This window comes from Telmatherina bonti (assembly GCF_933228915.1).
Source record: "Telmatherina bonti genome assembly, chromosome: 14".
Taxonomy (NCBI): domain Eukaryota; kingdom Metazoa; phylum Chordata; class Actinopteri; order Atheriniformes; family Telmatherinidae; genus Telmatherina; species Telmatherina bonti.
Window position 1 is genome coordinate 18,804,370 of NC_136612.1, and position 14,344 is coordinate 18,818,713.

Genomic DNA, 14,344 nt, shown 5'->3' on the forward strand with positions numbered 1-14,344 from the left:
CATTCATGAGAAGCAGTCGCTCACTCAGCAGACTTGACCAAAGATCCACTGGTAATTCTACTTTTGCTCAATTTATTCTTGTTTATTTGAAGTTGTGTTGGTTTTTTAAAGTTTTCCCTACACTAACAATGGTCATTTGTACTACAATAAAGAAACTGTTCAAATTTAAAAGAGCATATTGCAGTATGTAATGTTGAGAGTATGTTGTTATTTTTACCAAAGAACCTCCTGGTGAAATTTCTATCTTTATTTGCTGCTGTCTTTAAAAAAGATTCAGATCATACCTCTGGAAGGTGTCAAGTAAAAAAGGGCCAAAACACTGGGAAGAAAATTCTGGATTCTGGCCGGCAGTCATCCTCCGTGGAGCAAATCAGGTTTTTTTTTTTTTAAATTTTTTATTTTGCATGTGCCTTCATTTTTCTTTTTGTGTTTTCTGCTAAATGGAATTTCTGCTGTATGCATGATTCGTATTGATCAGCTTTTTAAAAAGTACCTGCTTTTGTCAATATCTTGCAGCAGCTCCTTTCAACCACAGGTATCTTCCCCTTCTTTGGTTTCCACCACTGTATGTCATCATCACAACAACAAAGAAAAGAAACAGGTACATCTAAACTTGTATTAGCTGAAGGTCTTGAGTATACCAATTGCAGTAAAACATTATACTAATATGAAATACAGTTTTGTGTGTTGAAAATATAAATAACTTTCTTTGGGTTCCTTCCCATTTATTGCACAAATCCATCTATTTTATATGACACAACATAAAAACAAAATCCTAAAGACAGCAAAATGCAACAAAAAGCAACTTTTATTAGCTGTAGGCTATAAGTATTTTTACATTTACAGATACAGTGGAAATCCTCTCGTGCAAAGCTGCCATAGTTCCAGTAGCGTTCACACTGTACCATAATACTTTGTATGTTCCACTTTGTAAGCCATTACTTGCCACTTTTTTGTTCAATGGTGTTGTAGTAAACCAAATTTCTGTTCCCAAAGACAAGAGATGGAGTGTACACACTGTGTGCAATGACCTCTGGGATGAAACGCAACTGGGTCCATGCAGTGTTAAAAAAGAATGTGCGGCCCAATGTCACCCATGACACCACAAGGTAGACGTGATATTGTGTTTTTTAGTACTGAATCAGTGATGTTGACTTTTTGGACAGAATACATTTTTCTCTTAGTAGAACTTGTTTATTAAGTGTTTATGCCTGAATTCTTACAAACCCTCTCATTTTTGTTTGGGGATTTAACTTAGTAATCAACCTTTTGTGTAAATAATTCTCTTTATTCTTTACAAGCTCCTTTTCAGAGCAGAAAGTAGAAGAATTGGAAGAACACAGCACTGGCGAGTGGGCAGAGGGTTCACAGCAACATCAGCCTGAAAGGACAGCCATACAGCAACCAGAAGGAGTGCACAGCTTGGCAGATTTAGACTCCACACCCTCTATTCCCCCTGTTTCTCCTGCCGCTTCACCTTCCACATCACCCATCAGTCCTGTACTCCAGGTGGAGGAGGGTGAAGGTGTTCTTCAGTGCCAGCTACCTGCTGGAACTGCTCAAAGTGGTATGTTGTCAAACCAAATATTGTTCAGCTTCCTGTTTATTACAATTTATGATAAACATTTGTTCTTTGAAAGTAAGTAAATTTTAGAAATAACTTTTTGACTTTCATCATTAATTTTATTTGAACGTGTTTTGTTTGACTGGTTTGCAAACAGATGACACAGTTTCTGTGTGGTTCTTTGTTTCCAGGTGTGATAGAGTCATCATCTAATGCTAAAGGATCCCTATGTGGTAGCTCTGCTTCCAAAATTGTGCTGTCAAATGACGAGGGCTTTGAGGAACACTCAAACAGAGATAGTGAAACTGAGCACAGTTTGCAGCCAAGTGAAACCACATCCCAGAAAGAAGAACAACTGGTGTCAGCTAACAACACCTGTGAATTCACAGACGACAAGGAAGCTCCGTCATTTCAGCAACAAACTGGGCAGCTTGTCAAAGAGGTGAGAATTTCATTGCACTTTGACAAGACAAGAAAAAAACAAAACATAATCTGACATTATTGCTAAAGTCCCTCAAATACAAAACAAAAAGCCAGCGAGTCTTAAATTCTTTGATTCATGCAAAAATGCATTTCAGTGTTTGTTTACAGCACGTGCACTTGAATAATGAAGAACTCCTCTTTGTTGAAATTTCCCCACAGCTGGAGCAAACTCAGAGGGAGTTGTCTCGAGTCCAGCAATTAAACAGGAACCTACAGGATGAGCTACAACAAGAGAGAGAGATTCAGTCAAGGAAACTATTTTTCCCACAGGTATGAAACAATGATATGCCCAGACTCACAATTAAGGAGCGTTAGATTTTACAACTTTTGTGAAACTTTTGTGAAACCACATATTTCCAGGGAAATGTGAAAAACTACACAAACTTTTTAGCACCACATAACTTTTATTGTAAATATTTTTGATGCAATTTTTACTGGATGAACTGAGCAAATTTAATTTTTGTCTGTGACGTGCAGTAAAATTCACTGTTCATTTTGTGTAGAAATAATCCGCTTTAACTTCAGTACCATTTGTGTCTGAATCACAAAAAAAACAGTAAAAGGTTTTTCCTAACAAAGACTCTTTTTCCTGTAGAACAACACCAGTTCTTCTTCTGAGCAAACTTTGGCATTTAATCGACTGCAGATGATAAACCACAACCTCCGCATGGAACTGGAAACACTAAAGAGGAGTCAGGAGGAGGCCCGAGAGGCTGAGTTACGCAGAAGGGTAGATCTGTTGGCTCAACAAGCACAGCTGCTGGTTACAGGTGATGCTACAGCGCTTGCACAAATCCATCTTGCGCAAGATCGGCAGAAGTTCCAGGAGCAGCAGCTGGAGTGGGAGCGCTCTTTAGCTTCTTTGAAGTCTCAGCTGAACGTCAGTGAGGAGAAGCGGAAAGATACTGAGTCCCATTTAAACCAGCTGCAGCAGGAATTAGAGGGCCAACAAAGCCTCCAACAAGAGGCTGAACAGCTGCGGAAGAGTCTCCAAGAGATGTCAGCTCAGTTACGTGCCTATGAGGAGGCTCAGGCTGAAAAGGAGGCTCGACTGCAGAAGCACCTCATGCTCCTTCAGGCAAGTCAGGAGAGGGAACGAAAGAGCTTGACAGCCAGCTTAGCTCAGGCTGAGCAACACTCACAGGGCCTCCAGGAAAAACTGAACAGGGCTGAGGAGCAGGTGGACAGCCTCAATAAGACTCAGACATTGACGAGAGAAATCGAGGAGGCACAACGACAGCTGCAGGAGGAGCTGGCATGTACGGTATTGGCTGTGCAGCGGCTCCAGGAAGAAAGGGAGCAGCTAGACCATCGCTGCCAAGAACTGCAAAGCCAGTTATTAGAGGCAGACAGGGAGGTGAGCAGGCTACAAGACCGCTTGAAAACAGAAGAAACCCACTACTACAATCTGGAGCATTCCTATGAAAGAGCTTGTGAAGAATTGCAGGTGGCGTTAGGCAGGGTGCAGCAAAGGGAGGCTGAAACACAAGACATACGAGAAGGCTATGAGAGACTGCTTGACAGGAAAGAGCAAGAAGTGACTGAAGTCTTGTTAAAGATGGAAGTCTTAGGTAATAGCTTGGAGGAGACGGAGGTGAAGCTAAGTGAAGCAATGAAATCTTGCACCTGTACTTCTTCTCAGCTCAGGGTTGAGACACCAGAGTGTGTTGAGCAGGAAGAGGAGCAGCAGCAAATTGCTGAGCCTTTCATGGCAAACGACAGGGCTAGTATGGCAGACATGTTCCACTTGTCTGACAGCTCAAATGTCAAACAGGTAAACGGCAGTGATCCTCATGAACATGCGAGATCCCGCACTGGATCAATGGAAGCATCATGTCAGTGCATTTCCACTGCAGGAGATGATGCAGAGAAGTTCATGGCTGTGATCCAGTTACTTGAAACCAAACTGTTTGTAACAGAGGAAAAACTTAGAGATATTACTCAGGGACTAGAGGAGCCCCAGGGTCACGTCAGCTGCCAGGATCCCCACCTATGTTCCCAGCTGACACAAAGTCGAGCAACTGCACAGCACCTGAGTCTGCTCCTTCACAGTCAGGCCAAGCAGAGCCAGCGCTTTGCTCAGGAGACAGAAAATCGTTGCCGCATGTTGGTCGGCAGGTTTCAGGTAGCTCTGAACATCATACAAGCATGCAGAGAGAGGATTCAGGCTACTCCTGTTAATATTCCAGACCTCGAGAAGCAACTAGCTACAGTTGCTGCATGTCTTCAGCAAGGAGAGAAAGATGCCGAGAGAGTTCAGCATGACTCATATAATGTGAGTGTAGAAGAGGGCAAGATCCTCAATGATGAGAAGTTAGCAGAAGCTGAGAGGGACATCATCTCTATACTCACTAATACACAATCTTTACATAATATTGCAAGCACTGGGAAGTGTTTAATTAGAGAACTGTTTGTGGTAGAAAAAATGGTGTCTTTCCTTCAGAGTCAAAATGGTATTAGCCGTCTAGCTTCAGTATCAAGACAGATTGAAAGCGACATCACACACAGTTACCGAAACATCATTTCCCAAAGAATAGTCCTCAAAACCAAAGAAAGGATGGACTCTGGGAGATTATATTGTGGGAATGATGAAGCTTTAGAAAATATAATCGGACAAGTCTGTGCTGAAGCAGAGCTCATTTATGCTGCCTTAAAGCTTCAGCAGCAACATGAGAGCATGACTCAGGAAAGTAATGAAGAGGTGGGTCTTCAGAGAGAAGGTCTAGCAGATATCAGTCCCTCAGAGTTGGCTCCTTATGACAAACAAATGGAGATAGACGGCAGAGGTTCAAGGAAAGCCTCAACACTGGTTGAAGAAAAGCAATTTGATGAGAAATTGATAAAGGCAGAGAGGGAACGAGACTGGTTAGTGAAACTTGTTTCTCGGCTGCAGAGACGAGCTAAATTCCTTCGCAAAGTGTACCAGGATGTGTGCAATGACAACAGCCCAGTCAGAGAAGGCAGTATGGACATTACGTTTGAAAATGCAGCTGATTTAAATTGTTTTCAGGAGGAGGTGAAGTTGATTTATTTGTCGGACAGACTTTATTTAGATCTAGAGAAAGAGTTTAAGCAAAGTGAGATGTTACAGAATAAACTGTATGCTCTACGTAAAGAGCAGGATGTCAACTTAATGGCTGAGCAGGAAGCTTTAAATCACGCCCTATATCAGCTTCAAGAGGACAACAGTGCTCTGAAAGAAGAACTCGAGCGGGCAGAGCAAAATATTATATCTGTAGAGACTGGGAACCAGAAACTCCTTGAAGACATACAGAAAATTGAGGATTATCATGAGGAGCGAATGCAAAAACTGGAGACAAAATTTCGAGAAAAGATAACAGAGCTGCAGCAGATCCATGAAGAGGAGATGAAACAATTACATAGCTACTACACCAAGTCTTGTGGGCCCAAAGAGAAATTGATTATAAAAGACACAGAGACATCTCATGTCACAGAAGGATCAAAGAGCTCATTTTTGTCTGACCAAGCTGTAACAGAGAGAAAAACCGCAGAGGACCTGGAAATCTGCATGGTGGAACCGGATGCAGTCGCCATGAAAGAAGCCTATCTGAAAGATCTTGAAAATCTTCAGGTAAATAATCTTTTCTTTTGATTTTGGATTCTAATAACAACATATTACTTTTTCAAACAACTTTTAACTAATTTCCTCTGATTCTTGCATCATTTATTGATGCATCTCTGTCTGCCAATAACCTGAAAAGCAGACAGAGACAATAGTCTGTGGATGTCTTGGTGAAATACTTAATTCTCAATGTTCCAGCTGTGTCTTTGACAAGCCTCTCTGTCCAATTCACCTTATCAGTGATCATACGTTCCCTATGCTGAATGGAGGATAAAATGGTTTAACCATATAAAGCCAAATCTCAATTTTTGATATATACAGTTTCTGAGACATTTTGCATAACTTTATTATAGAAACTTTACTCAAAAAAAGTAAAGCTTCCTTATGGAGCTGATAATAAATGATTATCACAATTAATTCTCGTGGCAAATTTTAATCATTAGCTGCATTAAAGACACATTTCTGTAAGTATTACTGCGGTATCGTTGCAGATTGTCTGTTTTGTATTGTTGTTGTCCTGTTGTCCAGTGGGCAAATCTCAGGGAGCCCACTCTTTCCTTAAAAGCCTGGAAGGAAATCCAGGAAAACTAAAACTGGGTGAGATAAATATTTCCAGTTAAAATGAAATTGAAACAGTGGTGTTTGGGAGTTAAAATACTAAAAGAGGACGTGTGTTTTTCAATTTTATTTTTTCTTCATTCTGAACCTTTTTTTTTAATTTTCACAAGTAACACTTTGTGTTACTTGTGAAAATTAACACCCTGGTGGATGGCAGTAAAGCAGAAGACTACACTACAGTAAAAATAACTTGTCACATGGTAATAAATGGTTAAAATACCACAAACAAAATTCTTAAATTTTTATTTCATATTTTGTCAAAGGGTCAAATAAAGACTTGAGATAAAAAAATAGACTTTTCTCCTCAGTTGTTGTTAGGTTGGGCTTTAAAGAGTTACGCTACTTCCACCTTGCTTTTTGTTTCACATCTGCCTGTACCATCTCTTTAACCTGTCAGGGATAGGGAGTCTTATTCAAGGACTCAGCTTTGGAAAGTTCAGTCAAATGTTACGTGTGTAGGCAACTTTCTTATGGCAGCAGTTTAAAACTGCTAGAAGTATCAGCATAAATCCTGTAAGTAGCACAACATTTAAACAAAATGTTTAAAAAAATACTTCAAATGGGGAAAAAAAGCTTAACAGTAAATCACAGGGAGGAAAAAAGACACTGCATCAGCAGATTTAATGCAAAAGGGTGCAGCATTATGTGATGTGAATGTTTCAAATGGGATATATGGACTCATGTGAAATCCAAAATTGCCATGTTTCTTCTTTTTACTTTGAACCTTTTTAATTCTATTTGGTAGATTTAAAAACACTTTTCCAAGGAATAAACATATAGTCCAGAACGCTACACATTTAAAATGTGCTAAACACATCACTGAGATATATTTGTGGCTATATATTTGTAAAATTCATAGAGAAACTATTTGATTGAATGTAATCCATATGCATATACAATAATTTCTTTATGTCTAAATAGGCATCCCGTGATCAGGGGTTTGCTGCTATGGAAGAAATGCACAGAAAGCTGATAAGAGACCTACAGCAACAGCACCAGAAGCAAGTGGCCGAACTTCTAAAAGAGAAAGACCAGCTTCTGCAAGAGGAGACGGCTGCCACCATGGCAGGCAAGAATAATTTTTTTCATTGTATATTAATTTTAATGGCGATATTTATAAGGAGCTTACTTTACATTGCACAAACAAGCATCTTGATGGGGAATTTTGGCTACTTTGACATGAATGCTTATCTGGAAAAAGTCAGTTAAATATGGATTTTACTTTTTACAGCCATTGTAGCTATGCGGAGAGCCCATAAACAGGAGTTGGAGAGAAGCAGATGGTCTCAGCGAACCAGAGAAAGCGCAGACATCACAGAACTGCAAATGGAATATGAGTGAGAGGCCAATGCGCTGTTGTGAACAAATACAGTCTGCTCATTTAGGAAATTAAATTCATTCTCTAAATGACTTTCTGAACAGAAATGTTTACATATGTATACAAATGCATGTTTTGTGTAATTTTGCCTGAACATTTGTGTAATTTTCTTCATTAATGAAATCCTTAGTTGTCATTTAGCCTGTGATGGGATAAGATTATTCCCCAGTCTCTTATAATGGCTTTGTTACATTCTTGTTTATGGTTATTAATCAAATATCTGTCACTTCCTTGTAATGGGATTTCCTCTAAAACTCACTTAACTGTACAACATCACCCATGCCTCTGCTTTGTCATCACAGGAAGGAGATCCAATTATTGCACAAGGAGCTTGAGGTGTTGTCAGCTCAGCACACGGAGAAATGCCTGGAGAACTCTCAGCTGAGCCAGGACCTGCAGGAGGAGAGAAAGACAGTGATGCATTATCAAAAAGAGAACCAGGAGCTCAAAAAGAAGCAGGTGCTAACATTTTCTTTCCAAAGCTGTTCAGACAGTGCAGCTCCATGTTCTGCTAGTTTTATCAAAGAACATGATAAATGTATAATAGATCATATAAGATACAACAAATCCATTGTCTTTCTGTTCCTGTAACCTTTTTAGAGAGACACAGATGAGATGTCTGAGCTACATGGGAATCAATCACATGGTGCCCCTCAGGTGAAAAACAACCAGATGGAGGTATGTATAAACAAACACACTCACAAGCTGAGTGTAATGGGATCAAAAAAGTTGAAATGTACCTGTAAAAAAATTCACAATGGCCACAACAATAATTTATTCTTTATCTCTGTCCCACTCTTATCCTGAAATTGTCATAAATACTTTTGATACATTGTTGCTACTTATGTTATATGTATTTGTGTGTGTGCTACTATATTATAATGTACTGAAAAAGTTGTGTTTCCATTGTTACAGATGACTCTGAGAGCAAAAGAGGCAGAAATTCAGTTTCTCAGGCAGGAAGCTCGTTCACTGAGAGAACAGCTGGAGATCGCTGGAATGGTGCTGAAATGTTTTAACACTTGCAGTGATTATAAGTTTGCTTTCTTACTTTAATTCATATTTCATGTTCATTATTGTAGAAGATGAATTTTAAGACAGAACAAGCTAATATTTAATGGCAACGCATATCATATCTACCTGGGGTCTAAGCTGTGTTCTTGCTTGTGTGTTGCTTACATGCAGAATAAACTCGAAGTCGTCGGCACAAATGAAGGAACCCACCAGAGTGTCAAAGATTCCAAATTTGCAACCTGGTGTCCAAGCAGAGACGCATCAGGACCCAGCCTCAGTGAGAGACTTTTTATTTCTTTTCATTGCAAAATGTTACCACATCCTATCATGTCTTTTCCCTACTTTAACCCTTTGATGCATCATGTCCACTACAGTGGACACATATTTAACCCTTTAAGGTCCTGGTCTACCGTTTGGTGGAGGTAAATTTGCAGTGACTTTGATGAATTTCTTGAAAATAAATTCTGGAAATAAACCTGCCTAGGACACTGCTACCAATTGGTTTGGGTATGTAAAACCCAAACTTAAGTGTTTATTATAACATTACTGTTACAAATTTCAACCATTTTACTGTTGTAACATTGTTATAAACTTTGTCTTTTCTCAACCGGTTGCTAAAAATAATTTAGTCTGTTTATTCTTGTCAAAAGCAATTGGAAAAAAACAGAAAAACATTTCATACTCTGATCTTTTCGTTGGTGTGAAAGTTAAAGGTTTAAAGGCGGTCTTCTGGTATATTCATTAGTGAGGATGGTATATTTGCAATTTTGCCACTTCATTAGCAGAGTCCCCCAACACAGTGCCACTCACTAAAAAATAAATATTATATCAAATATCATACATACACAAACAAATAATAACTTTACTTCAGCGATAAAAAGGACAAAAATAATACTAGATGTTTTTTTATATAATATTTAAATTATGTAAAATGACAACATATTATTTTATATATGTTTATATAGAATAGATCAAATGAACAATCTCAACAAAAAGTCAAATAATATTAAAGACAAAGGGAAATGTCTCTGTAGAAGTAAAATATTGTATGTAAAAAAGTTTTTTGTTTCTTATAATTTATGCTTCAGAAGGTTAATGTGACGCCTTTCTCAGCACATGGTTAAGCTACACTTACAATGTTTTCTCTCTTGCTGCCCTTTATACCCTCCTATTTTCTCAGATGACTCTGTGACAACCACAAACAAATCTGCGAAGAAAACAGAGAAATCCTCCATCATGCGTCAGATAAGAGGAATGAGATCAAAGGTAAAAAAAAAAAAAAAACCTGCAGTATCAACATTAATGCTTGACAACAAAATTTGCTGTGTATAAACCACTGGAAACCTCTTATTGAATTTCTTACTTTTAACCACAGATTTTACTTCTATTTCCCTTAAATTATTCTCTTCAACTCTATGTCTGATATTATCTTTCAGAGTTTAAAGGATGGCCTTTCTCTCCATGAAAGACTGAAGCTATTTGAGTCTTTCTGATTTGATGAACTACTGGTTTCTTTACTTTAGAGTAAAACTACTGTTGGTTCAGACAATTACCTTCATACATAAGGAGTAATGTCCATTGTTACACTATGCTCTTTATATGATAAAGCCATTTTTATTGAGTAAAAAGTTTATTTTTGTGTTCTTTGGCTCTGAGCTGAAGAGTCTCATCACCACCAGGGGGAGTAAAAACACAACTCTTTTGAGGAAGAGAGTCATTGTCAGTGAGGAAGTCAGGCTACAATTATTTGAATTTTCCTTCATTTCAGGACATTGTACAAAGACTTAGTCATTTATAGACATATAGCTGTTTTCATTTAAAAATATGTATTGTTTCAGTCGCTGAGTTGTCAAAAAATAAAAAAAGAGATGACATCTAACTGTGTTTGTGCATATATGTCTACTGACTTTTAATGGACAATAAACATAGTTACAAACACATATTCACACTGTGCTTTAAAAGACACACATTTTCATCATTCCTGTCAATATAATTATAAAGCACTAAACCACATAGCAATGCTAGGTTTATTTTAGTCAGTTGCAAGTGGACATAAATTATTATAAAAGCTGTAGATTAAGGGAAAAAAGGTTTAAAATGAGTCAGTGAATTGTTTGTCTACAAAAGGCATTGAACCTGCTAGAAACTGGGACAGAAGCAATAGCTACAAACCTCCTGTAAACACTCAAATACTTGACCCAATAAATTAAACCATTGTTTAAGTGCTCAATACATTATCCAAATATTGGCTTGTTGCCTTCTATGCATAGTGGACTCCATGTTGCAGCAATCAATAGTGTTGATTCCAACCTGAGAATTTGAAACCTCTTCTTTCTACTATCTCCAGCTAATAAAATCTAACATGACATAAAAATACATTTTAAAGAAATGCAGAAAAAAACGCTAAAATGTACTAAGGTGGAAGCAGTGCTGAAAACAGTGCACTACATACACAGAATAAAGCAAACATTTAACAGCACAATTTCATAGAAAAAATGTTTTCTAATTATCATAAAAATAATTATCTACTACCTGTAAAGTATTTACATTTAAGATGAAAACTATTACAAACTGTATTTTTCTCATATGTGTTTATTTCAATTTGAATGGTGTAAACTGAAAATGAAGCGAGGATATTAACTAACAAGAAAAGTAGCTAAACATGCTTCTCAAAGTCTGCTTCAGGCCAGACTGGATTAACAGCATATTTTTGACATATGTATGTCTAATAATGTGGCCTCATGATAAGCAGCAGTATTTACTCACAATGCATCTCATGTCGATGTTGCTGCACTGGTAGGCATAGTGTATTATGAAGACTGAACATCTGATCACCAAACACATGAACCAAAACGTCCCACTGTGTAACTCACCCACCCTGTGAGTCTCACAGTAGATGTATCCCAAACATCACAAACACACCTCTTATCAAATAACACTGCTTCAAGCTGGTGACATTTGGTGCTTCACATTACTTTAAAGATATGATGCAACTTTCCACCAATAACCCTTTAAGTTTAATGTATGTAATTACCTAGAAGGTAAGAAGACAAGCTTTTATCTTGCACATGAATCTGCAACTTAATTCAACTAAAATATACCCCGATATCTCCAGTGATCTTAGTTCTGTGTGTGTGTTTTAAATAAATGTTTGGATCTCAGTGCCTGTTCAGAGGATGTATGTTGCTGTGTTCCTTGGAGTCACATGGCGAAGGAGGAACATTGCACCTCATTAAAACCCAACACTCATCTATCTTTCCCTGTGACTCCTCTGGGTGAAACTCCAGTCATACGAGCTGTCACTGAGGGTTGCAAAGCGGATTCTGGATGCAATGCTTCTTAAGTACAGTTCTGCACCTGTGAGCTTTTGTGAGCTGGTGTGTTTTGGTGTGTCACAGCTGAAAAGACATGCACAACATTCAGCACATCTTCTCTGAAAATCACCATGGTTTTCACCTCAGATGGACAATTTTTCATCCTTGAATAGATCAAGAAAAGTTGTGAAAAGCTAACTGGTTGTAGAGGTGAAGACACAATCTAAATCAAATAACCAAATCTTTTTATAATAAAGGCCAATCATCAACCATAAGGAAGACAAATAAATAAATGAACAAAATAAATAAATAAATACTCTGTCTAAACAGAGGTATTAAACTGTAACATGTTTGGGTAGCAAATAAGCTTGAGTGTGTTAATTTGTGAAATTGGCTGCATTTGTGAAATAAAAGACTTCATCCCAGAAGGAAATTGCAATGGATAAAAGTCCCGTGGAAGCCCACCCACAAGTCACATTTCATGGCAGAAATTAGGCTTTATTCCTAATTGTATTAAAGTAAATCTCCATTATTATCAAAGTATAATTGCACCCATGTTCGTTTTAACATGCTAATTAAGTGGATAATTGTATTAAAGTCAGGGCATGCTGACACTTCTGAGCATGAAGCACTTTTACAGGTGTTGCATTAACATTTGTCTAATCAGACACTGATCATTTCTTTACTACCTTAATAAGTCCTAATAAAAGTGAAATAGCTGCCGATGAATGAATTGTGTTGTCTCTTTACACATATAGGTCCTCTTCATAAAACAGTATTTTTCACTAAGTACACTGCTGACCAAAGAACTTATAATGAAAAACATATTTATGAACACATCCCTAATATCAATCAATTATAAATTATTTTACAAAATGTTTAAGTTCTTCATCATTTCTTTAGTATTTTCTCCTCACATTGCTCCAGAAATGAATATTGTTCTCACTGAAAAGCCATGAATTTACTTTGGTTTGTTTATGTATGCCTTCAAGTATGTAGAAGTAATGGTGTGTGTATGTGTGTGTGTGTGTGTTTTGTGCACACCTGCAGGGTTTCTTCTGAGCTGAGCTGCCCTGCAAACCAGGTCTTTATGACTGATCAGTGGCTGATGTAAAAACACCAGTACACAGGTGCACCTGCTCAGGCTGTAAAAATAAGTGTCCCATTTAGTCAAGCAAAGATCAATTACAGCAACCAGTGCAGAGGCTGCTATGATATGCGGGTGCAGCCTGCTTCACTGATGATACACTTCAGTTGTGTTTACACTGTTGCTGACAGGACCTCAGCTCTGGTAATTTTTCCTCTCACATGTGACACTAGTCTGTGTGAGTGTTTTGAAAGGAGTACAGCGGTACATAAAGTGGCTTTTTGCCTACTTTGACTTGAAGTACAGTGTTATAAAATCAGGTCCAGAGGCACGTGACCTACATACAGTGTGTTTGCACAACCTGAAATTTTATCCATTTCCATGACAATGGATGAATCCTAATTTGTTTACTTTTGAACAGTATGAACCAAAGTGTTGGACCTACAAAAACACTGTTTTTTTATCAAAGCGTAGTGAAGGCTTCATTTGTGACAACATGAAGATAGATCTGAGTCATTAACAACCTTTTAGTTATCAAGAGTGACAACAGATTATGAAGTAATTTGGCCATTTTTGCAAACCAGAAAATTAAAAGCCAGATCTTATCTATCAAATATTGTAAATTTTCATAATAACTTTTAAAAAGCTCAGATGATCAGAAAAGTTTAATTAGTTTTCTGGCTGAGTGCAAATGTTGCCTCACAGCAAGGGTGACCTGGATTCATCTCCAGTTCTCTCTGTGTGGTACAAACATGGTCTCCCTGTTTATACCAAGGGAAGGGTCCATCATTGTTACAGGGCAAGTTGTTCATTGGGCCAATCTGGAGAAATTTTACTAACTAGAGATTTTACTAACTAGAGAAGACAGATTCATCAGGGGCGCCCAAAAAAATAAGATTCAAGTGTCTTACATGTGAACAGCATGTTGACCATCCATAAACATTTCTTCAGCATCTTTTCAGCTTGGCATCTCTGATGCATCTGCACAGAAAATAGGTCCAAATCATTTTATTTTATTTTAGATCGCTTTCAGTGAAGGTAATTTAAAGTTTCTCTTTGGTTATTCAATAAGTTCAGCTTTATTTGTATGGTGCCACTTTACAATGTCATCTCAGGGCACTTTACAAACGCATCCTTAAATCTAATTAATAATAAACAGCCTAGTAAAGGAAAACCAACTGATTGCACCAAATCTTGACTTTGATCCAGTCCCCCATCCTGAGCAGGCAGCAGGTGACAGTGGAAAGGGAAAAACTCGCTTTTAACAGGAAGGAAAAACCTCTGGCAGGACCCAGCTCAGGGA

The 14,344-nt window shown here is 37.9% G+C and overlaps 1 long non-coding RNA gene across 1 annotated transcript; it reads right to left on the bottom strand.

Moving 5' to 3' along the window:
* Positions 1-275: 275 nt before the first annotated feature.
* On the bottom strand, positions 276-11,452 carry LOC306765181. The gene is made up of 4 exons (XR_013771556.1): positions 11,407-11,452; positions 9,776-9,847; positions 7,886-8,019; positions 276-2,269 (listed from the first exon to the last, which is right to left on the bottom strand). It is a non-coding gene; the product is annotated as an uncharacterized lncRNA (long non-coding RNA).
* Positions 11,453-14,344: the final 2,892 nt, after the last annotated feature.